This window comes from Sarcophilus harrisii, chromosome 4, assembly GCF_902635505.1.
Source record: "Sarcophilus harrisii chromosome 4, mSarHar1.11, whole genome shotgun sequence".
NCBI lineage: Eukaryota > Metazoa > Chordata > Mammalia > Dasyuromorphia > Dasyuridae > Sarcophilus > Sarcophilus harrisii.
Window position 1 is genome coordinate 273,953,147 of NC_045429.1, and position 26,398 is coordinate 273,979,544.

At 35.4% G+C, this 26,398-nt stretch overlaps 1 pseudogene; it reads left to right on the top strand.

The window, feature by feature from the left end:
* Nucleotides 1-25,199, top strand: part of LOC100915691 — an 85,499-nt pseudogene extending 60,300 nt beyond the window's left edge.
* The last annotated feature ends 1,199 nt before the right edge of the window (nt 25,200-26,398 follow it).

Below are 26,398 nucleotides of genomic sequence, written 5' to 3' on the forward strand. Positions count from 1 at the left end.
TATATACTATCTCAGTATTAAATTTTTTCATTATAATTACAATTTATGTAAAATATGTATATAAAGTTTTACATACATATTAATGTAATTATAAATATTTATGTATAAAGAGCATACATTTATAGTCCTCTATCATATAATAATATACATATTAAATAAATAGTACTAAATACATTAATATAATATATTGCTAGAAATTAATAAATACATGCATATCTTTATATTAGTTAAAGGGGACCAAAGGACCCCTAAAATCCCTTCTAGTTTTAAAGTATGATTTTATGAAGCTCAGAGGTAGAAAGAGGCAGTAGAGAGAGAATCTATGTTAAAAAAGACATTGAGGGATAAACAGTGAAAATGTAAAGGGAGAACAGATTTAATGAAAAAGATTATTATTTCTGCTTTGGATGCATTTAGCAAGAGATGCTGCTAGAATAAGTAGGTGCAAGCATCTAGTTTTCATGGTTAGAGAGTTGGAAGGAGCTCTAATAAACATTTAGTTTAACTTCTCCATTTCACAGATAAGGAAGCCCAGAGGGATTGAATACTTTAACCAGGGTCACCTAGTAGCAGTGCCAGATATTGATCTGGATTTTCTGATTACAAATACAACATGTTGTTCAGTTATTTCAGTAGATACCATTTGTTTTTTTTTGTTTTGTTTTGTTTTTGGCAAAAATAGTAAAGCATTTTGCCATTTCACAACTCATTTTACAGATGAGGAGCTGAGGCAAATAGGATTAAGGGACTTGCCTACAGTCTGTGACTAGCTAGTAAGCTATTAAGCCTCAGTAAACTGAGGAGGGATTTGAACTCAGATAAATGAATCTTTTTGATTCCATGTCTGGCCCACTCTCTACTGTACCATCTAATTGCCGTTATATCATGTTGTTGGGAACTAGAGGTAAGATGAGAGGACAAGACAGAATAAAATGATTTAGGACCCATCTGAATGGAGGGCATAGTTGAAGCTGTAGTAATGAGTAAAATTGCCAAAGAAGAGAATACAGGAAAAAAAATTGAGAGGCCCTGAAAGTGAGCAGTACCATGAGAACAATTTATAGGATAACAATAACAACACTGTAAAAATAAATAGCTTTGAAAGATTTAAGAACTCTGATCAGCATAATGACTAACCATGATTCCAGAGGGCCTGTGATGCTGAGTATTTCCCACCTTCTGAGAAACTGGGGATGGATAAAATATGCAGAATGAGTCAGATTTGTGGACATGTACAACATGAAACTTTGTTTTACTTGATGTTGCTTATTTGTTACAAGGATTTTGGTTTTCACTTTTTCCATTGGAAAGAATATAAAATAATTGTTTATTAATTGAAAAACATTTTTGTTAAAAAGAGGACTCCTATGGGAAATGGTGGAGCACATTTCTATAATCTTCAATACTGGGAAAGCTGAGAAAGCCCCAGAATTGTGAGCTGCAATATTGTAAGCCAATCAAGTGTCCATACTAAATAAGTCCAATATCAATACAATGAGTTCCTGAGTCTGGGACCAAGCTTCAAGGACAGGCTAATACATTTTCATATTGGAAATGAAACAGGTCAAAATTTCCATGCCAATCAGTAAGGGGATCAGACCCATTAATAGCTGCTGAACTTTCAGCATAGCTCAGACAGAGAGACTCAAATGTCAAAAAACAGAAACAAAGAAAAACTGTGAGACTGTTACAGAGTCCTGGGGGATCATGTACCTTAAAGCAAATGTTTCAGGGGGAACAAGAAAGGAAGATGCTGAAGAAACTGGATCTTAGAGTAAGAGAAGCAAAGGGGATTCAAGAATCTTGTGTCTTGACAATTCTATCAAAGATCAAATGAGTAGAAAGAAAGATTAGGGCTGTTTCTATATGGCCAACTTTAAGTGACCCAGAAAAGTAGAGCTCCTTCAGTATTATGACTCTAGAATGCAGAACCAACATCATTTGGGAAAGGTCCTTTTTCTGTCTCAATCTACAGAACTTTCCAACAATTAAAGCTGCCTAACAACAATGTAACAAGCTGTTTCAGGAGGTAGTAAGCTCCCCATTGCTGGACATATTCAGTTTAATGGACATCCGAAGTCATGGATTTGTGAGATGGGATTTCTGATGCTAAGGTCCTTTTCATCTTGTAGAATTCATAAAATTGTATAACTCCAGGCTTTCCAGGGGATGACATTTCTCCAAATATTTTCTCCTGTATCTGCTTTCTCAGGCCTGATATACCTTTAATAAGAGATGAAACTTTTTATTTTGCTATTAGGGATAAAGAGTAATATATAAATAGCCCTGGGAAAAATTTAAAGATGCTAAAGATGGCTACCTGAACATGTTAGAGTTCAGTATTCAGAAGACTGAAATCAGAAGCTTTAGGGATTTAAATTTAGACTAAGGTGACAAACTCTTTCACATTGCTTGGTAAGGTTTAGTATGCTAAACTTCTCTCCAAGAAGGAGTTTGTCTTTAATGTCATGTGTCATATGTCAATGATTTAAGTCTTAAGTGAAAGGACAGAATCTCTAATAGTGGAATTTGAGGTATCATATTGTTGGTGGAAGACTGATAGAAGGATAGATCTCCCCAAATACCTGAAATCATATTACATCTGTCTCTACTTTTAGAGATGATTTTGTCTGAAGAAAAACTGACTTTAGTATGGACATCCCAAGCCCTGTTTTTATTCTTGATGCTATCATTTTTTTCTAAGCTCAGAAATCTTTTGTTTAATATTACTCTTTGGAGATATTAAAGAAGGAAAAGGGACCCGTATGTGCCAGAATGTTTGTGGCAGCCCTTTTTGTAGTGGCTAGAAACTAGAAACTGAATGGATGCCCATCAATTGGAGAATGGTTGGGTAAATTGTGGTTTGTGAATGTTATGGAATATTATTGTTCTATAAGAAATGAGCAGCAGGATGAATACAGAGAGGCTTGGAGAGACTTACATGAACTAATGCTAAGTGAAATGAGCAGAACTAGGAGATCATTATACACTTTAACAACAATATTGTATGAGGATGTATTCTGATGGAAGTGGATTTCTTCGACAATGAGAAGATCCAATTCAGTTCCAATTGATCAATGATGGACAGAATCAGCTACACCCAGACAAGGAACACTGGTAAATTAATGCGGACTATTTGCATTTTTGTTTTTCTTCCCAGGTTATTTTTACCTTCTGAATTTGATTTTTCTTGTGCAACAAGAGAACTGTACAGATCTGTACACATATATTGTATTTAAGATATACTTTAACATATTTAAACATGTATGAGACTGCTTGCCATCTAGGGGAGGGAGTGAAGGGAGAGAAGGGAAAAGATGGAACAGAAGTGAGTGCAAGGGTTGCAATGTTGAAAAATTACACAGGCACATGTTCTGTCAATAAAAAGTTATAATAAAAAAGAAAAAAATTACTCTTTGGGGTAGTAATTGGATCTAAGTTAGCTTACCAGATTCTGATTGTGATTCCCTTTCCACTATCTTCCTCCTTCCTTCTGTCTGTCTCTCTATGTCTCTGTCTTCCTACTCTTCCAGTATTTTGTTCTTACTCTTGCCCTTTTTGTTGTTGTTGTTCTTCTTCTTTTTCCTTTTTTTCTTCTTGCTTTTCTCCTTCCTTTCTCCTTCCCTTTCTGCCTCTGTCTTTGTCTCTATGTCTCTGAATCTATTTTTCTCTCTTTCTTTCTTTCTTTCTTTCTTTCTTTCTTTCTTTCTTTCTTTCTTTCTTTCTTTCTTTCTTTCTTTCTTTCTTCCGTCTCCCCGTCTCCCCACCTCTTTCCAGTGCATGTTGCAACAATTTTTTGGCTATATCCATTCTGTTTCTAGACTCTCATTATAACTGCAGCTGTTCTTTCATTTGTTGTCCCACAAGCCTCCTCTGCAGGTTTTCCTTTCTTTAAAAAAAAAATTCCATTTATTCTCTTTGTACAACATATTCTTTTGCAGCAGCTTTCTCAAAGCCATGGTCAGCTCTTACCCACACCTCCAGGGCCAAACAATGTAGTTTAGCAAAGAGGAATTATCTCTGGCCTTTTTTCTAAACTCATTTGACACTTTTAATCTTTGTCTTAAAACTCTTGGGGCAATAAAGTTATTCTTTCTTCTCTTTCTTCTCCCTTACTGGCTTCATCCAAGAAAAAAAAAAAACTGACTTCTGTTCCTGCACTGTATTCACTGCCTCCCTCTTCACTTCATTGGATCTCATCCTAATCAGAGAGGTAAATCAGAGAGGACCATAGAGACAGTGTGGTTCAGTGGAAAGGGCTTAGGAGTCAAATAGAGAAGTCATAATGATTTAAATTCAGACTCTGACACAACCTTTATAATCTCAGACAAGTCAGCCTCTCTGGGCCTCTATTTCATTATTTATAAAACAATGGGATTGGACTCTAGATAGTCTCTGAGATTTTTTCTCATTCTAAGGAATTCTGTGACCAAATTTCTATCTACAGGTATATACTAAGGGTTTTTTTTAAAGTAGTACACTAGAGTAGACTTGAGAAGCCCTAGAATACCTAGGTTCTTCTAATTCTGGCTTAACTGCCAACTCTCTTTTTGTACCATAAGCCTTACACTTCCACATACTCTGAGATTCAGTACATTAGCCTCTTGGTTCTTCATTTCCATCTTATGACTGTGTATATTTTCACTGGGTTTTCCCCATGTTCTTTCTTCTAGTTTCCCTGTCTTCTTTCAAATCCCAGATGAAATTTCACTTTCTACAGAAAGCCTTACCACATCCCAGGTAATTCTAATGCTTTCTGTCTTTGAATTAATTCCAATTTATCCTGTCTTCAGCTTGTTTGTATATAGTTGCTTGCATGTCATCTCCCCCGTTACAAATAAAAACTGCCTTTTGCCTTTCTTTGTATCCCTATTGTTTAGAGGACTCTTAATACATGTAAATTGACTTGACTGCCTGTGTGATCTTGGTTAAGTCACTTTCCAAACTGCCATGGTTTTACTTACAAAATAGATATGATAATTCCTGCCAAACCTCCCAGAGTTATTATAAAGATCAAATGAGAAAATATGTGGAAGTACTTTGTGAAACATCAATTTATGGAATAATAGAACTATAATATCTGCAGTATTTCATCATTTACAGAAAGCTTTCTTTACAATAGCCTTGTGAACATAAGTGTTATTACCCCCATTTTTCAGAGGACAGCAGCAGTAGGAAAAGTAGGTGAGACAGCATGGTGGAGTAGATAACAAGAGTCAAGGGGACCTGAGTTCTAACCACGTGATCATGGAAGTCTGCTTAATCTCTGAGTCTCATTTCTTTTTCTGTTAAATGGAAATTGCACTTTCCTTAAAAGATTATTGTGATGGTCAAATTTTTTAAAAAAAATATGTATAAAACACTGTCTAGTTATAATCATCATTAAAAATGAGGAAACCAAGTTTTGGAGAAGTGAGGTGGCTTTTTGGGGAGAACAATGACAAACTAAATTAATTGAACCATAGATTTTAGAATTGGACAGGATCTCAGAGGTCCTGCCCACTTGAAAGCCTTTGTCTTTTTTAGAGTTCATAGACTCCTAAAAGGAATGAAAAATTTCCTCTCTCCCCCAGAAAGTGTAAGTTTTTCCCTTTTTTAATCTAGGAGAAGCAATATTATTGAAGGTGAGGAAGGATAGTCAGTACACTCACTGAGTGTTTCTGCTGTCTGATACAAAAATGATTGAGCTGCAGAAGCCAGAAAATCCAGGTCTCTTTTAATGTGGGGTGCCCTGATCCTATAAAAATAGGATGTTTTTCAATTTGTCTCTATAGATGTCCACTCAATGTAAGGTTTATAGCATACACTCTTTACTGTAGCTAGGTGATTACTGCCTAACAGGAAAGCCTAAGGGGGCAGAGGGAGAGACAGAAACAGAAAGAGACAGAGATACATACAGAGACAGTCTCTGTGTGTGTGTGCCTCTAATTCAGAAAAAAAAATGGGTCTCACAAACTACTTTGTACATAGTAATTATATAATAAATGCTTGCTGAATTGATGAATAAATAAGTAAATGGACAAATAGCGAGATAGAGAGAGACATAAGTAAAGCTAGAGATAGTATGAGTATCACATTCACAGATACAGACAAACAGTATAAAGGCCAGGGAACAAGGAAGCTCAGCTCTTTCTGGGAGATAGATGGAGATCATAAACAATTTGTGCTGGATAGTAGAATCACCCCCAGCCCACAGGGAGCCTTCTGTGCAGATCTATTGTGTTTTTACTATTGAGGAAACTGTTGGGGGTGAAGGGAGGGCCTTGCTGGTACAGTCTTTCCTTAGAGAGGATTTCCAAAGAGAGATCATTCTTTGAGAATAAGTTGCCTTGTTAATGCTGTAAAGTTACCCATGCATATATCCTGTAAATAAAAGGCTATTAAATAAAAAAAAAAGAGAATAAGTTGCCACAGGAAAAGCCTAGACAGCATAAGGAAACAGGAGAAGCTAGCCCTTTGTGTCTATTTTGCCTATTCTGGGTTCTACCTCCTGTTTTACTGCTAATCTCTAGTTGTTCATTGCCCGATCCAATTGAATTCAGCAAATGTGTTAAAGACCTAAATATTAAGCACTGTACTAAATGATAAAAGATATAAATAAGGAAAAAATTCTTGTTCTCAAGGAAATTATATTTATATAGTGTTTACTACGGATAAGGAATTGTGAAAAGTACTATACAAGAATTATCTTATTTGTTCTTCACAACAACCCTGTAAGATAGGTTCTGTTATTCCTATTTTACAGATGAGAGAAATGAAGCAGGGAGAGGTTAACTGACTTTCTCAGAGTCATATAGCTAGCAAATTTCTGTGGTAGGATTTGAATACAGGTCTTTCTGATGTCAAGCTCAGTGCTGTATCCAGTGTATCACCAGCTGTGCTCACTGACACCTATCTGAGCTTAAATTTCTCAGTGATACCCTTTGCTCCTGAATTGTTCCAACTTTGCCACTATCCCCAAATAGATGACAAGTACCCAGTTTGACACACTGATATGTTCATGTGTTTTCCTTCTCAAGTCTCAAGATTTAGATCTAGAAGGTACCAGAGATAACACACAGTTCTAATCCTTCTTCTTAAAGATGAGGAAGCTGGAGCCCAGATAGGTGGCTCCTTGCCCTATATCAACAAAATATAAAATAACAGAATTGAATTTTCAACCTTGGTTAACACTATACTACCACACAAAAATATCTGAGCAAAGATCTTCTGTTAACAATACTTTGACTTAAACTAATTTAAATATATGAAAGAATTGGGGGAATGGGAGAAGGAAGGTTATGAGGTTTTTTGTTTGTTTGTTTTGTTTTGACCAGGTGCCATTTAATTTAGACCATAGTTAGGTCTGTCTGTGGCATCTTGGCTTCATCCAAAAGTCAGCAATAAGCATACAAAGATAACGAAGAGTAGATAAGACCTCTTGTCATCCACTTAATTGACTCCTATTTTTAAGCACTAGATAGAGAGATAGACTGACAGACAGATAGATCTACATGTATAGAGATACAAATAAAGATACAGATAAATAGATATAGATAGATAGATAAATCTACTAGTTACTTGTCAGAGGGTGGGAGGATGAAAGGGTGGGGAGCTGTTATAAGGGAAAAAAGGGAAATGGTTCTTACTTTCAATAAATTAATATTCCATCAGGGAAAGAACCATGTATGTATAAAAGTATACCCAGGAGTATATTAATAAATGTTCAACAACAACTAGCTCTCTAGGAAAAAAAAAGTATAGAGTCATATTTTAAAGTTTAAATTGTGTTATTAACACTTCTCCATAACATTCTTAAGTCTAAATAAATAATAATAGATCAAGCCTTGATCTGTTGGTTTGATGATTTTTGAGGAATAAATACATGTGCTGAAAAAAATTAATAATTAGTTTTCTAGAATCAGTTTCAGCTGGCTTCAGTTAGCTCCAGCATACACCTTAACAATGTATACACACACACACACACACACACACATACACACATGTTTATATATATATATATATATATATATATATATATACATATACAATTATAATTGTTTCTTTTATTTTAAAGAAAGCAAAGACACAGATCTTTCTTATGTCAAGCTCGGTGCTCACACATGGATGAATTAGAGTTAAGTGAGGCAGAATTGCATTTGTTTGCCTCACTCTTTCTTCCTGGGTCATCAAAGTCCATTGGTAAGACAAAAGTCAAGAGACGAGACAACACAAGGAAAGAAGAGAAGCTAGCCCTTTGTGTTTATCTCACCTATTTTAAGTTATTTCTTTCTGTTCTTCTGTTAATCTCTGATTGTACATGTCCAATTCAATTGAATTCAGCAAACATGTATTAAGGACCTACTAAGTGTCAAGTATCTAAGTGGTGATGATTTAAATAAGAAAAAAAAAGTTATTAATATATTTAACATCTACTAGTCTGCTGCCATCTAAAGGAGGGGGTGGGAAGAAGGAGGGGAAAAATTGGAACAAAAGGTTTGGCAATTGTCAGTGCTGTAAAATTACCCATGCATATATCTTGTAAATAAAAAGCTATTTTTAAAAAAAACAAAAGAAAGTTAGTTCTCAAGGAACTAATATATAAATAGTATTTACAATGAGTCTGGAACTGTGAAAACTGGGATGCTGTTGGAACGAATTGTTCTCATCTGCTCATTCCACTAGGAAAAGTCTTTACATGCTCGGCGTAAACAGCATCCCCCCCCCCCCCATTCACCAATGGGTTTGGTATCTTGTGTGTATACTTATACATATGTATTTGCATAATCAAACGTGTACATATGCATTATATGTATGATACATTGACAACATTTTGTGTGTGTATTATGTCATATTATGTTATGGTATATTTATATGCAAAGTAATATGGGATGGAAAGGCACTAGTATCAGAGAGGGGGAAGGTTTCACATAGAGGATGATATTTGAACTGAATTTTAAAAGAAGCCCAGCATTCTAAGCAGCAGGGATTAGGAAGGAGTGGCTCTCAGGAATGAAGACAAAAAAAAAAAATAGAGATGGAAGGAGTGTCATGCAAGGAACAGTAAGTATAAAACTTTGCCTGGAATATAGAATGAAATGGAATAACATATAGTAAGGCTGAAAAGGGAGGTTGGAGCCAGGTTGTAAAAGGCTTTAAATGCTAACCAGAGGAGTTTGTATTTGATGTTAAAAGGTAATAGAAGGTCTCTAGAGATTATTATATAGTCAGATCTATACTTTAGGGATATCACTTTGGCAGCTGTATTAGAGGGGATAGATTGGGGGAGATGAAGTACTTAAAGTAAGGATGCCACAGGGGAAGTAATGTTTTTTTTGGGAAATTTTGAATTTTAAATGCCTAAAAGCAATCAGTTTCAAAATATCTAACCCAATGTTTATAAAACTAAAATCCTTAATTTCATGCCATAGTAGTAACATATTTCAGTAGAACATGTATTGGATCAATCAATCAATAAACATTAAGTTCCTACTAGGTGCCTGACACTATGTTAAGTGCTAAGGATAAAAAAAAGAGCAAAAGACAGTTCCTACCCTCAAGAAATCTAATGGGACTAAAAGTCTGAAATGCTATATTTCAAGTTGGAGCTTTGTTACCTTTTTACTGCCTTTATAACCCTAAACAACTCTTTGGACAACATTATGAGGATATACACAAACCAAAATGGGGAAGATACATTAGAGAAAACTGGGTATGAATTGATAGAAGAAAAAATTGAATTAAGTTTGGACTGGTAATATACAAAAGGCCAAGGATGTAAAATATATGACCTGTATGCTATATGTAACCCACAATACTTCCAAGTTTGGCCAAAACAGATTGAAATGTAATTAGGAAATACTTAACCAAATAAATAAAATGCAACAAAATATAGATAATATTAATATATAGTTTTCTAATTCAATATACTCTCAAAGGGATGTATAATTTAGTGTCCCCCATTACTAATTGAATTTGACACTACTGCTTAATAGACTGCTTGTATAGAAGAAGAAAATGTGTGACACATTTGGGAAAGATGATAAATCTGATAGGAAAGCATGAGCTTAATGATGTTATTTATCTTCCCTGTGGAAAATTTGACTGGGCATTTCTTGGGGTAGACTTCTACCTTTCATATAACAGGGTCTTAATAGTCTTCATGTATATGTGCTGCCAAAAGATCAAACCACATGAGCATCTAGGTATCACAATGCACAGAGTACCAGGCCTGGAGTCAGGAAGACTTGAATTCAGACACAAATTCACTGGGCAACTCACTTAGCCCTGTTTGCTTCAGTTTCCTTATCTGTAAAATGAACTGGAAAAGGAAATAGCAAATCATCCCAGTATCTTTGCCAAGGAAACCCTAAATAGAGTCATAAAGAAATGCATACAACTGAAATGACTCAACAACAAAAGACCAAAAACTGGTTAATGACTCCAGCAGAAAAAAAAAATAAAACAAAACAACGAGTGGATGAATGATATAATACAATAAGACTTTGATTCCAAATTCAAAATTTTTTTATAAGATTCTAGATTTAGGGTTCAAATGTATATTTAAAACCATCTAGTCCACCCCCATCATCTTATAGATGAGACTACTCAGGCTCATAAAGTTTAAATGACTTTAAGGTCACACATATTAAATATTCAAGTCAGTATTTGAATTCAAATCCTCTGTCTCCAAATCCAGTGTGCTGACTACCACACCAGGCTATTAGCTGCTCTGTGATTTAAAATCTACTGTGGGCAGCTAGGTGGCTCAGTGGATAAAGCCCTGAAGTCAGTAGGACCTGAGTTCAAATGTGACCCCAGACACTTAACAATTCATAGCTGTGTGACCCTGGGAAAGTCATTTAACCCCAATTGCCTCAGCAAAAATAAATAAACAAACAAACAAATAAATAAATAAATAAAAACCTACTGTGAATATTCTATAAAGCAAATGATAGGAAAGTGACTTTTTTAAAATAATAGTAAAAACGAATGTGTCTTTTTTCACATAACCTAGGCTTTTTTTTTACTCACCTCATCTACTACTTAGGAAACAGATATTTGGTATGAAGCACCACTTCTTGCCTTTAGAATATAATCGTTCATTATTTTAGAGGTAAGTGAAGTAATATGAAGAGGAAACATTCATGTTAAGGTTTAATGGCAAATACTCAAGATCATTTAAACTTGTTACGTTTAGAAAGCCTGCTTGAGAAGCCAGAATCATATCCTCAAAGCTTCAAGTCAAGACTCACTCCCAACAAGTCCCTGTATATTTTATTTCTTTGTTTATTTACTGAGTCATGCTTTGTGACTTAATGGGGCCTGCCATATTGTAAGTACTTAATGAATATTGAATGCATGGATAAAGGAAGAAAGGAAGAAATTGGACTTGTAATACAAAGCTAGGGACTTTCACATGATGGTAACATAGTAATAATAGACCCTTAAGGTTTATGTAGTACTTTCCAATTATTTTATATTTAAAATTCTGGAAAATAGGTGCCATTTTTGTCCCCATTTTACAAATGAGAAAACTGAGGTGGACAGTGATTAAGTGACTTGCTCCAAGTCACACAGTAGTTGGAAGCAAGATTTGAACTCAGATGATTCTAACTCCTCTATCAACCCAACTATACCACACAGGTAGGGAAAGTGAAGATTTAAATTCATTTATTAACAGATTAGTAAATGCCTGATCCTAGAACACAAACTACCAAATAAAGAAACAACTTAATAGTATATATTGGGGAAGATTAAATAAAAGACATTTAATGAATTTGCTGGGGTTTTTTTCCCCTTTTACAAATTGAATCTTCACCATTTGGTCTTTAGCCTGAGGAAAGGAAAGGGGGACAAGAAAATGAGTATTTATTATGTGCCTATTATGGTCAATGTACTATGCTATGAACTTTATAAATATTAGAAATTGTCCCAAGAAAACATGATAATGTATAGAGAAATATATATGGCCCGAAGTACATGATCAACCAATAAGAAAGTTAGTCAACAGGCATTTTTAAAGAACTTATTATGTTCTGGGCACTGTGCTAAGTGCTGGAGATACAAAGAAAAGCAAAAGAGAGTTCCTTATTTCCAAGATCTTTCAGTCTAATGGAGGAGAGACAGTATCTAAATACCTATGTGCAAATTATATAGAGATATATTTATATGTATATATATATATATAGTCTATATGTATACACACATATAATATGTATATATACATATATGTATATGTGAATATACATATAAACACACACACACACACAGAATGAATTGTAGATGATCCACAAAAGAAAAGTATTAGCCTTAAGGGGAATTGGGAACATCTTTCTGAAGAGGTATGATTTTGGTGCAAAAATAGGTTCCATCTCCCCTCCCTGTAGTAGCAATCTTGAGGTTTGTTTCCCTGCCACTTTGGGCTCCTCTTTTTGACTTTTGTTTTTGACACTCTTCCTCACTACAACTCCTAGCTTTCCCAGATTCTGAGCCCCACTAATTACGCATAATCTAATAACTGTCCTGGCACCCTAAGCAATAGCTGTACAGGTACAAACAGGAAAATCCCCTTCCCCTATCTTTCAGAATCTCTCCTGCTGACCCCTGACTGTTGATCCCAGTACCTTGTGTCTATGACAGTCAGCCTTTGAAGGGAGGGCTTTATACTCAAGGATAATGAGCACAACCTGCCTCTCCCTTTTTAATTTTGAATGGGGCAAAATGAGTCCTAGAGGATGAATGGATTTCTCGCTATATCCACCTCTATTATTGTCAAAAGTACCACCAATTTTCTAAATACCCAGGTTCACAACTTCTCTGTCATCTTGTATGTTTTCATTCATACTCACTCTACTTGTATTCATCTTGCATCCAAGAGATATTGAAAGCTCTTCCTCCAATAAAGCCTAGTCTTCACTTTCACTATACCATGGGTAACTTTGCTGCATACTATTTATGATGGTATACAGTTATTCTGGTTTCTAAATTTAATTAATTTATCTAATTAGTCAACAAATTTGCTGAATAGGCAATATTTATATAGTGCTTTAAGTTTACACAGATTATCTTGTTTAATCCTCATAACTATCCCAAAATTAAACATTCTTATTACCTCCTTCTTACAGATGAAGAAACTGAGGCAGACAGGTTAAGTGACTTGTCCATGGTTGCACAGCAAAAGCACTAGAGCCAGAATTTGAATTCAGATCTTCTTGAATCCTGATCCAGTCTCCTTTCTATTGTGCCATCTAGCTGTATCTCATATATATATATATATATATATATATATATATATATATATATATATATGTATATATATATGTATGTATTTTTTTCCCTTCTCTCCATTCATTTTAGTTCAGGCCTTCATCACTTCTTTTTTAGATGATTAAAATAGCTATCCAATTGGTCTCCATGTCCCAGGTGTCTCCCAACACCTATCCATTCTTCAGTAGTTACCAAAATAATTTTTTCTAAAATATAGGTCTAAAGATGGCCTAGTCCCCAAATCCTGAAATCTCCTCTCCTCCCCCACCATGAAACTTCACTGGCTCTACATTGGTTTTAGGATCAAAGAAATATGTAACTTCTATCTCATTCTTTTTATTTTTTTTATTTTCTATAAGTTTAATAATATTTGTGGTTATTAGAGCAGTAGTACATATAGCCAATCAATTAAAAAAAGTTAATAAATATCTACTATGTGCCAAACATTTTGCTAAGTATTAGGAATACAAAAAAAGGCAAAAAATAGTTTCTATGCTCAAGAAGTTCACAATAATTTATAAATAAGCAAATATATACTTATAGTTTGTGCATGCCCCAAAAAATAATTTATGGAAAGGGTGCATGATTAAAAAAAGGTTAGAGACCATTGATGCAGTCAGCCTAGATTTAGAATTACCAAACAGTTCAATTAAGGTATGGCTATTTGCTATAAAAAAAGAAAAAGATTCTTCACTTGACTGACCTTGTACATACCATGGCCCGAGATAAAAATGGTGTATTCTGTTTTTGTATTAATTTGTTTTTCAATTAAATGCCAAATTTTTGATAATATGAGTTTCAGTAGAAATTAGAATGTACTTGCTATACTGATGAGCAAAGTAATAACTATGATTTTTTTGTGCTTGAGGCAAACTTGAGGATAAATGATGAAGTTTCTATAGAAAGGCTACTACTGGGGGCAGAGCAGAGAAGGGAAGGACAAGGAGGGACACACCTGGAGTGCTAGGACTTGAAATCTTCTCTTTGAAGTACAATAATCTTCAATTTCATTGCACTACTGGTAACTTTGGCATGCACTATTTGTGGTTGTATGGAGTCAGGCTGGTGGAGAAATTGCCCATCCCACCCATAAAATTCAGTCTGGTCTCTTCAGTATAGCCTATGAGAAAGAGGGGCAAAGTAGTGAAGGAAGGCACAATAGAAGCCATTTTCATCTGTTTTAGGATAAAATAAGAAGGAGCTAAAGAACAATCATGAGAGGCAAACAGAGGATTGCAAGACAAAGCCAGATGGCTAAAAGACTATGGGACCATCAGGGGTGAAGGCATACATACTTAATTTTCAGTTCCCCTGGGAAAAAAAAAAAACTCCACTCACCCTGCCAAGGGTTAAAACTTGGTTAATTGCTGTGCTACCGTGGAGTGAGCACCAAAATAAGATTCAAAAGACTTGAATTCAAACCTTAATTTTGCTATAACCTTAGATAAGTGACTCAATCTCTCTGAAATTCAGGTTTCCACAACTGTAAAGTGGGATTAATATTCATATTACCTAATTCACAGGATTGTAATAAAGTTTCATGTACTTTTAAAGTGTTATGGATTATTGTTGTTGTTATTATAATTATTATTAAAGGGATTTCTTTTTTTAATTAAAGCTTTTTTTTTCAAAATATATGCATTGAAAGTTTTCAACATTCATCCTTGCAAAACCTTGTATTCCAATTTTTTTTCTTCCTTTCCCCTCTCCTAAATGGCAAATAATCCAATATATGGTAAACATGTACAATTCTTCTATACTATTTCCACAAATATCATGCTGCACAAGAAAAATCACATCAAAAAGGGAAAAAAATGTGAAAAAAAATGCAAGTGAACAACAAGACTGAAAATACTATGTTGTGATCCACACTCAGTTCCCACAGTCCTCTCTCAGTTGTAGATAGCTCTCTTCATCACAAGATCATTAGAACTGGCCTGAATCATCTTTTGTTGAAGAGAGCCACATTCATCAGAATTTATCATCTTATAATCTTTTTGTTGCTGTGTACAATGATCTTCTGGTTCTGCTCATTTCACTTACCATCAGTTCATGTAAGTCTCTCCAGGCCTCTCTGAATTCACCCTGCTGATCATTTCTTATACAATAATACAATAGCAATAATATTCTATAGCATTCATATACCATAACTTATTATCCACTCAGTTTCCAGTTTCTTGCTATTACAAAAAGGGCTGCCACAAACATTTTGAACATAAGGCCTTTCCCTCCTTTAAGATCTCTTGGGGATATAAGCCCAGTAGAAACACTGCTGGGTCAAAGGGTATGCACAGTTTGATAGCCCTTTGGGCACAGTTCCAAATTGCTCCCCAGAATGGTTGAATCAGTTCACAACTCCACCAATGATGTATCAGTGTTCCAGTTTTCCCATATCTTCTCCAACATTCACCATTTTTTTTCCTGTCATCTTAGTTAACCTGAGAGACATGTAGTAGTACTTCAGAGTTGTTTTAATTTGTGTTTCTCTGATCAATAGTGATTTAGAGCACCTTTTCATATGACTAGAAATGGTCTTAAGTTCTTCATTTGAAAATTGTCTGTTCATATCCTTTGACTATTTATCAATTGGAGAATGGTTTGAATTCTTATATATTTGAGTTAATTCTCTACATATTTTCAAAATGAGCCCTTTTTCAGAACCTATTAAAGGGATTTTTGTTCACACTTAGATATCTGATTTCTTTACCCAGTTCAGTGATTCAGGATACCAATTCTTCCTCTCCTTTGTCAGCTAGCAAAATTTTAGCTGCTGCTGCTTCTTTTTTACATTTGTTTTTATTTATTTTTTCAAAATGTATGCAAATATAGTTTTCAACATTCATTTTTATAAGATTTTTGTGTTCCAGTTTTTTTTTCCCCTCCCTTGCCTCTCCCTGCCCCAAGACAGCAAGTAATCTGATATAGGTTAAATATGTGCAATTCTTTCAAACATATTTCCATATTTATCATGCTGTGCAAGAAAAATCAGACCAAAAAGGAAAAAAATAAGAAAGGAAGAAACAAATAAATAAAAAGTAAAAATATTATGCTTTAATCCACATTCAGTCTCCATAATTCTATCTCTGGGTACAAATGGTACCCTTCATCAGAAGTCTATTGGAATTGCCTTGAATCACTGCATTGTTGAGAAGAGCCAAGTCTATCACAGTTGATCATCACATAATCTTATTGCTACTGCTCCCTTGGTTCTGTTCTTTTCACTCAGTATGTAAGTCTTTTCAGGCTTTTCTAAAACCAGCCTGCTTCATGATAGTCTTTATGAAGGAAGTTATAAAGTAGATTCATCTCTTGGTAAGAGAGCTGGACAAGATAACTCTCAATTTCCCTGCCAGCCATAAACTTTTTCGATTGGGTTCCCTTTTCTCAAGAAAATTCTAGCTTCTAATACATAGTTTTCTATAACAAACTTAGAAATAAAATGTTACCCTTTATCTTGGTCATCCTGAGTTAAAATGAGTACTTGTTCAGTATATCTAATAAAGACTTCCCAGAGAAAGACTCTTCTTGAATTTAGTTCTGAAGGGTGAGAAAAGATAACACGAAAAATGGTGGGGAGGGGAGATGAAGAGACATAAATACAGAGAGACAGAGACAGAGAGAGATAGGAAAAGACTGAAAGAGACAGACAGAGACAAAGAGAGACACACAGTGAAAGAGACAGGGAGACATAGAGAGACAGAGTCAGAGGCAGAAGGGTTTAAAAAGCACTAGAGGGGTTATATCAGTACTGGTGAGGAGGGTGAGGTAAGAAAAAGAAATTCTCATATTCCCATATATAGCCTTTAGGGCAACCTACTGAGGCAACATGGCATAACAGAAAAAGATCTATTCTTGGTATGTGAAGACCCAAGTCTTACTCCTGTTTCTGCTACTTAACCTCTAACTTGCTATGTGACCTTCCACAGCTCCTCTCTCTTCTCTGGGTCTCAAATTCCTTTTGAATGAAATTAGAAGATGGACCTTGCCATTAATATCCACTCATTCCTTTATCCATGCTAAATATACTATTTTTCATATTCCATAACTTTGAGTACCCTTAACTTGGTCATCATCCCCCAGATAAACTTGTAAATATTCTTCCAAAATCATGGCACCTGAAAACCAATATGATCCTTCAGATCATATTTTTAGAAGGCTGGATGGTATAGTAAGAAGAGTATAGAACTTGGAGTCATGAGGGTGAGTTCTGAATCCCTGCTCTGTCACTTCTTACCTGTCATGTCTTGGATAAAGTACAATCTCTCTGGACCTCAGTTGTTTTATCTATAAAAGTAAAGGAATGGCTGAGTAACTGTGATGACTTTTAAGTACTTTGTAACTTTTAATCTGTTACCCTATGGGAACACACAAACAATTCTCTTTCTGGATGCTATTTTGTTGCTGGTTCTGAAAGGGGTCTTCAAAGAGAGATTAGTTTGGTCAATGATATTCTTTATCTAGCACACTTTTGGGAAGGCCTTGAGGGTAAATTGGAGAAAGCCATAGGCATAAGGTAGGAAAAATAAAACAAAACAAAACATAAAAAAGGCAAGGCTACTTCTGGATCATAGTCACCAAGGAGAGGCAAGGGGCCATCTGGAATCTAAAACAAGGCAGGATGAGCCTTGGGTTCATTTATCATTGGATTGTAAAAGAAGAAGGAAATGAGTTCAGTGGTCATTTCCTAGACAGACTCCCCTTAAGCTTTGGTACATTCTACTTTAGTTCTCTAAAGACTCTCCCTAACTGGAGAGAGAAATAACATGGGCTTCATTCAGCATTTCATATTGGTACCATAAGCTGAACCCCTGCTCCAGAGGTTAGGACCATAAACCTTCCTCCTCCTAACAACACACACATATTATACACAAATACACATACACACCCACAATCTCCAAACTAAAAACATAAATCAACAGCTTTCCCCACTGTCCCTCAAGTATTAGAATCAATCTACATAAGGACAGACCACCTATAGTGTGTGGTAGCTCATTTCCTGGAACAACATTGTAGTCAGGGAGGGCCAAAGGTTTAATAATGAAGGAGAGGTCCAGAAAAAATTATGGTAGAGGAAATAGGGCCTTTAGAATTTAAAGAATATTTTTTTAATTTAATTTTTATTTTCCATTAACAAGTATTCTATTTTCTCTGCCTCCCACAAACACACCCCTCATTAGAGAAAAAAATAGAGAAAAAGGAAAAAGAAAACCTTTGTAACAGATATTTAGAGTCAAATAAAGCAAATCCTTCTTTGTTCATGTCCAAAAATGAATGTCTCCTTCTGTACCCTGTCAAAAGGTGGATAGCATATACCTCATCATCTATTTTCTGGAATAGTTGGACATCATATTGATCAGAGTTCTCAATCTTTCCAAGTTGATTGTCAATATGATACTGTTGTTATTATATACATTATTCTCTGGGTTCAGTTCCCTTCACTCTTCATCTGTTCATGAGTCAACTCATGCTTTTCTGAAGCCATCCCTTTTGTCATTTCTTTTGGCACAATTGTTTTCCATTACATTCATAAATCACCTTTTGTTCAGCTAACGGGTATCCAGTTGATGAGTACTGACTTAATTTCCACTTCTTTGCCACCACGAAAAGAGCTGCTATACATGTTTTATGAGAACAAAATTTAAAAATAATGACTTAAAAATAATTTGCAATTTAAAATTTTGTTACATTTACATTTTGACAGAACTTTCATTCCTTAATCAGCATAGGAACAAGTTTTTAAAAAGTAATTAGATAAAGCTGAAAGCTACCAGATGGAGTATTCCTAGTCCTACCTCACAAAACCAATGTCAAGTGAGTGCCTTCCTATCTCAAATGTTTGTCTTGCTCCCCAGGTGATGACCTTCCCAGCATGACCATTAAGATCCCAGGATCTTTCCTAGGTAAGTAGAAAAGGAAGAGACATTTATTAAATGCTGATTGTGTGCTAAACCGTGTGCTAAATCCTGATGACACAAAAGTAAACAAACAAATAAAAAAAGACAGTCATTGCCCTGAAGGGGGTTATATTCTAATGGGAAAAAATCACAAAAAAGGGAAGCTGAAAAGAGAGAGAGAGAGAGAGAGAGAGAGAGAGAGAGAGAGAGAGAGAGAGAAGATACCCACTTTGAAGTGAGAAGCCAGTATGGAGAATCCGAAGTAAAGCTGAGGGAAATGAAGGATGGCTTAAGTGGATCTCTCCTTAAAGTGGAGATACCAAAAGGAACTCACCAATGGAAGAGCAGGGCTGCTTTGGAGGAGCAAATGTTTCAAAGTGCAGGTGATAGATTGCAGTAAAGTCCAGAGAATCAGAAACAGAGCAAGGAAGAAAATCTTTAATTGAAATTATAGTAGAATTGTACTGCTTTAGGTCAGATTGAACATGAGAATGTGTATCTTTTTTCCCCCTTGAATTCCTGAACTGCATTAATAGAGGCATTATACCATAGCAAGACATTAGACAAGGTCTCTCGTAATATCTTTGGGGATAACATAGAGAGATGTGTAAATTCACACAGATTAATTAAAAACTGTTTGAATGATTGAACCCAATGAGTTGTGATTAATGGATCGATTTCAATACTGGAGAACGTCTTTATTTGATGTAAGCAATTCACTAGAACTATAAATTGCAGAGAAGATACTGATCTGCATTGGGAGAGAGAGAGAATTTCTTCATCACTATACCAGTAAAACTACAGATCTCAATCTTCTTTCTACAATATAAAACAAAAAGTAGTATACAAAAACTGGTGATTAGACACACACACACACACACACACACACTGTTATGGAAGATACTTGAAGAAATGGATGAGAAGTGGATGGCTTCATTCACTTCACTACCACCTTTATATTAGCTTTCAATCTGATATCCTAAAGGTCTGCAAAATACTTCATAAAACTAGCCTTATCCAGAACTTCAAGATGAGTCTGAGTGGTCCCTACCCATCACAGTTTGCAGTATTTTATACTCAGTAGGGCAAAGAGATCAAGAATCCTTTATCAGTATGTAACCCTAATCCCCAAGGTCATTTGTATGGGACTCTCTCCTTCCTCTTGTCAACTTTATCTATGAGGAAAGAATCCCAAATCAATGGGTACTGGGATTAGGGTTACAAATATATGAATCTAGAATAAGTAGATTCAGTGTATCTCTGAATATGCCAATCATGAATGAGCTAAATAACACATGGGCTGGTGTAATTTCTTTGGTGTCTAAGACATAAATTTGATTGATTCATTCTGTTTTAATCAAATTATGTCACTTTCTACCCTGAAGGAGGAAGAGTATCTTCTAAATAAACAACATTCATCAAGATGTTCTATTTCTAACCATGCTGAAATACTTAGGAATTCTGATTAACAGAACAGAACCGATAACATTTTCAAAGGACAAATGGTGAATGCTACTTACTTCCAGGTAGAGAAGTGAAGGACTCAGTACAGATTGAAGGATATATATATATTTTTAACATATTTAATGAAGGTATGTCTTTTGCTTGACTACTTATATGTCTAATCGATTTCATTTTCCTTGCTTTCTGAATGTGTGGAAAAGGAGGAAGGTAAAATAGAAAGAATTAGAACTGAAAATTAAATTAATTAAATTAAATTTAAAAAATTTCTGCGTCCATGGCATTTTCCTGATGCCAGGAAAATATAATAACATTTATGTTATTATAAGTCTAATAATTTAAAAAAAATAATGAGTTTTTCTTGGCATTACTTATTGAATGAGTTATTAATGAACTCATATTGGGTTTTAGCAGTCACCCCCTTTCCTTAAAAGTGCTCACAAACTATCCCTTTAATAAAATATCACTGGGAATCAATTTGTGGGCCAGAAAAGTAAATAGAATACACCTTCTTTCCCCCTACTACCATTTTTTGAAATTAGAATATCTGCCCATCTCCACTCTTTTGGCATCTCTTACAGTCCTTCAAATGTGACTAACAAAAATCTAACAAGTCTATCCATCAATGTTCTGAGTATCCTGGGATGTGGTTCACCTAGGTCTGGAACTTGAATTCATTGATAGCTGTTGGATGCTCTCTTATTATCTCCTCATTTATCTTGTGTTTCAATTCCCTTTTGTTCATTTTTGTTTTATACTTTACAGTATAAAGATTCTTTTCCATGGTGAAGAAAACAATCAAAATGGAAGTTTAGTGAGTAGTTCTGCCTTCTGTCTATAGTCAGTTATCATTATTTCATCCACTGGGAACAGCAACTCTCATTCTTCTTGTTCCCCTTCCAACCTCCAATATAGCTAAAAGAGTTCTTTTTGTTGTCCTTGTTGTTTATCCTTCATTCTTGAAAGAGGTCCATCATATTTAACATGTATAGGATTGCTTGCCATCTAGGGAGGAGGTGGAGGGGAGGAGAGGAAAAATCGGAACAGAAGTGAGTGCAAGGGATAATGTTGTAAAAAATTACCCTGGCATGGGTTCTGTCAATAAAAAGTTATAATTATTAAAAAAAAAGAAAGAAAAGAAAGAAAGAGGTCCATGAGATCAGGAAGGTGGTGCAATGATTTGCAGATGAATTGAATTTAAATAAGGGAGCAATGTGTAAGATCACCAGCTTCACTTTCTCCTCCAGAACCATATGGGTCCAATGGCAAGATATAAATTGGAAAGACTGGAGATGGCTCAGGATGCAATGAAAAAATTTGACTTTTTCAGTTAAAGTCTGTAGAGGGCTCAAATTCTGAAAAAGGTGTGCTTGAATTAAAGGCCTTTCCCAGGTCTCAGTTTGACTGTGGCAGCACTGATTTAGTAAATTTCAGTGATTAAGGCTGGGTAAAAAATGAAACAAAGAATGGCCTCCTTTACCCAGTTCCAATAAAATAAGTCTGGGAGGGTAAAATACTTAGGGTTTCTGACCAGAATATAAACACAAACCAAAAAGAATATTTATATTCCATCAGGGCCCAAATATTGACCAAGTGAGGCTTGGGCTAGGGCTTATTGTTGGCTAATCTATGAGATCCAGAGTGATTTACGTTTAAAGTGCGCTTCTTCTTTTTTTTTTTTAATAGCCTTTTATTAACAGGTTATATGCATGGGTAACTTTACAGCATTAACAATTGCTAAACCTCTTGTTCCAATTTTTCACCCCTTGCCCCCCCACCCCCTCCCCTAGATGGCAGGATGACTAGTAGATGTTAAATACATTAAAATATAAATTAGATTACACAATAAGTACACATGACCAAAACGTTATTTTGCTGTACAAAAAGAATCAGACTCTGAAATATTGTACAATTAGCTTGTGAAGGAAATCAAAAATGCAGGTGGGCATAAATATAGGGATTGGGAATTCAATGTAATGGTTTTTAGTCATCTCCCAGAGTTCTTTCTCTGGGCATAGCTGGTTCAGTTCATTACTGCTCCATTGGAAATGATTTGGTTGATCTCGTTGCTGAGGATGGCCTGGTCCATCAGAACTGGTCATCATATAGTATTGTTGTTGAAGTATATAATGATCTCCTGGTCCTGCTCATTTCACTCAGCATCAGTTCGTGTAAGTCTCTCCAGGCCTTTCTGAAATCATCCTGTTGGTCATTTCTTACAGAACAGTAATATTCCATAATATTCATATACCACAATTTATTCAGCCATTCTCCAACTGATGGACATCCATTCAGTTTCCAGTTTCTAGCCGCAAACATTCGTGCACATACAGGTCCCTTTCCCTTAAAAGTGCGCTTCTTAAGAAAGAAATCTATCATATAAACTCCCAAGATACTTCCAGAGGTTTCATCAATCAAAATTTATATTCCTTCGGGCAGAGCACCCACAGGTAAGAGAGAAATTCCCTATATGGACAGAGGGAGAAGAGGAAGGGAAAGGAGGAAAAGGAGGTTGTTGTTTGTCCTTTTTTTTCCTTTTTATTTTTTTATTTGAAAAAACAGAGTAAGAAAAAATGAAACCAGAAATGTAACACAAATCAAAATAAAGCAAAACAAAGGAGAACATTGTCATATGCCTATCAGAACATCAAGGATAATTCAAAATATATAACAAAAAAATACCAGATCATGAAAGTATATAAATTATATTCATGAATGATCATTTTTTTCTTAATTTGTATATCGTTCTTTGGTCCTCTGATGCTCACCTTATTTACTTTATTCTTTTTTTCCCCTTTCATCCCCCCCATTACTCCCAAGCAAGCTAAATTTAAGAAAATATATATTTATGTATATATATATATATATATATATATATATATACAGATAGACACATACACATACTCTTACACGCACCCTACATACAAATACGTCTTTCCTATCCTCTCTGCTGCTTTAATTAAATTCTGCTCCATAATTTGCCTTGCTATTATTTAACCTTCTCCCACCCAAGCATCCCTCCTTTGTCTTCTTCCCTCATCTTTGCTTCTCCATCTCTCTCTCTTTATTTCTTTATAAATTTTGGAGAATGCCATATCCCTCATGGTATATATGTGGTGTTACCTATTGAACCCATTCCCTTTGTGAGTAGATTTTCAGAACTACAAGTTCTCCTCCCCACTCTAATGCCTCTGTGTCTGTTCTTCCTCTGCATCTCATTTGTATAATATGATTGTTATTTTTTTAACCTTAATTTTACCAGTCTTTCTTTTGACCTACTCTATTATTGATGTGAATCTTATGTAAATACTGTATGTATACATATATATTAAAAATAAATAATTTATCCATGTTTAAATAGTTTATCCATAAGTTTCTTAAACTGAATCTTTAATATTGGCTCTTATATGTTAAATTTTCTATTAAGTTCAGGTTTGGTTGATAGAAAGTCCTGAAAATCTGCAAGTTCATTGAATGTCCATTTTTTCTCATTCAAAATTATAGATAATTTTGCTGGATATGATATTTTTGGCTGTAGACCTAGTTCTTTTGATTGTCAGTAGATATGATTCCAGTACCTGTGGTCTTTTACTGTAGGTGCTGATAAATCTTGTACAATTCTAATTGTAGCTTCAGACTATATGAATTATTTTTTCTTGTTTTTTGCAAAATTTTCTCTATGATCTGGGTATTTCAAAATTTGGCAATAATATTCCTGTGTATTTTTCATACAAGTGTCTTTGAGGCAGTGATTGGTAGATTTTTTTTTTCTGTTTCTACTTTCCCCTCATGTTCTCTCCTCACTTCAGGACAATTTTTTTGAATTATTTCCTGAAATATTGTGTCAAAGTTCTCTTTTTGGTCAGAACTTTCTGGCAATCCAATTATTCTTATATTTTCTTTCTGATTTGTTCTTTAGATCTGTTGTCTTTTTTTTTCTTATAAGATATTTCACATTGTTCTTTGCAGCCTACACTGACCGTGGAGACTTCCCAGGGCAACTGGCACAAGCATCGCAAGACCCATGGGGGCAAATGCAAGCTCGACCATAAGAAAGAAGCTCAAATATGTGCTGGGCTGCAGATGGGCCAACACCAAGATTGGCCCCCACCACATCCACACTGTGTGAGTCTGTGGGAGAAACAAAACTACTGGGTGCTGAGGCTGGATGTGGGCAACTTCTCCTGGGGCTCCAAGTACTGTACCAGAAAAACAAGGATTATTGATGTGGTCTATAATGCATCCAACAATGAGCTGGTGAAGACCAAGACACTGATAAAGAAATGATTTGTGCTCATCAACAGTACCCCATACCACTACGAATCTCACTATGTCCTGCTGTTGGGCCAGAGCAAAGCTGACTCCAGATAAGGAAGAAATTTAAATAAAAAGCAGTCAAAGAAGAGCCAGAAGAAATATTAGGAGTGAAAGAAGAACACCAAGATCAGCTTGCTCCTCGAGGAACAGTTCCAGTAGGGCAAGCTCCTTGCTTGCATAGCATCAAGTCTGGGCCTATATGGCGGAGAAGATGGCTACATGCTCGAGGGCAAAGAGCTGGAGTTCTACCTAAAGATCAAAGGCTAAAAGGGCAAATAAATCCTAACTTGGATATTCACTAAATAAAATCCCCAGACTGGTTTTAAAAGATCGCATTCTATTCTATTTTTTTCATTCTTTATAATCTGTTTTGTTATTTTTATGTCTCTTATAGCTTCTCTGACTTCCCTTTGCCCAATTCTAATTTTCAAAGCATCATTTTCATCTTTGAGAGTCTGTACCTCTTTTTCTAGTTAGTTAACTTTTATTTTCAAAAGTTTTTTGTTTTTCCTGAATAGTTTAATTTTTTTCTGTTAGTTTTCCCTCAATGTCTCTCATTTGATTTTTGAATTATTTTTTTGAATTCTTCTATAAATTATCTCTGGACAAAGGGGCATTTCACATTACTCTTTGGGGTAGATTTTCTTTTTTCTTTCTTTTTTTTTTTTAACTAGAGTCCTATGAAGATGAATTCCAATCCTCCCTATTCCCATAATATATTTTAATGGTGGGGTTCTTTTTTTTTTTTTGCCAGTTCATTTGTTTTAAAATTAGAGGTATTAGTGTAAGTACCTTTAATTGTGGGATAGGGATGGTGCCTCAAGCTTCCCTTCAGCTCTCCACTCTTACTGGGAACCCCAAAACAAGAGCTTTGCACTCTTGCAAGTGACCACAGTCAGCAGTGCTCCTGCCCTATGCTTCTGCACTCACCAGGTGCTGGTTCCCTCTCACCCAAGGCCTTGTTTCAGCAGTACAACAGTCCAGTGTCCCCAGTAAGTTGAGGTTCACTCAGTCTTGCCAGACTCAAACCCTGACTCCACAAACAGTCTGGGAGGTAAAAGTTTCTTTAGTTCCCGCTGAGGCTCCAGCCACACCAAAGGGTCCCAGCTTGATGTTTCTGCTTTCAGACTTAATACTCAGCCTGGGACCTGTCTTCAGACTTTCTCAAATTGTATCTGGAGGACCTCAGTTCTGCCCCAAATCTTCTTGATTTTTGTGCTCTGAGGTGCAAATCTGTTCTATTTGTGGGGGAAATCGAGAGGGCTTGAACTTTATCAACCTACTCCACTATCTTCCTAGAATTCTCCCTGTCCTTCATTCTCAAAGAGGACTATGGCATCAAGGAGGTGAAGGGTTGACTCGTAAGTGAATTAGATTTAAGTAATGGAGAGCTGTGCAAAGTCACAAACCTCATATCTCCTCCAGAGTCACCTAGGTCCAGTGGCAAAATATAAATCACAATAAGTGGAGATGGCCCC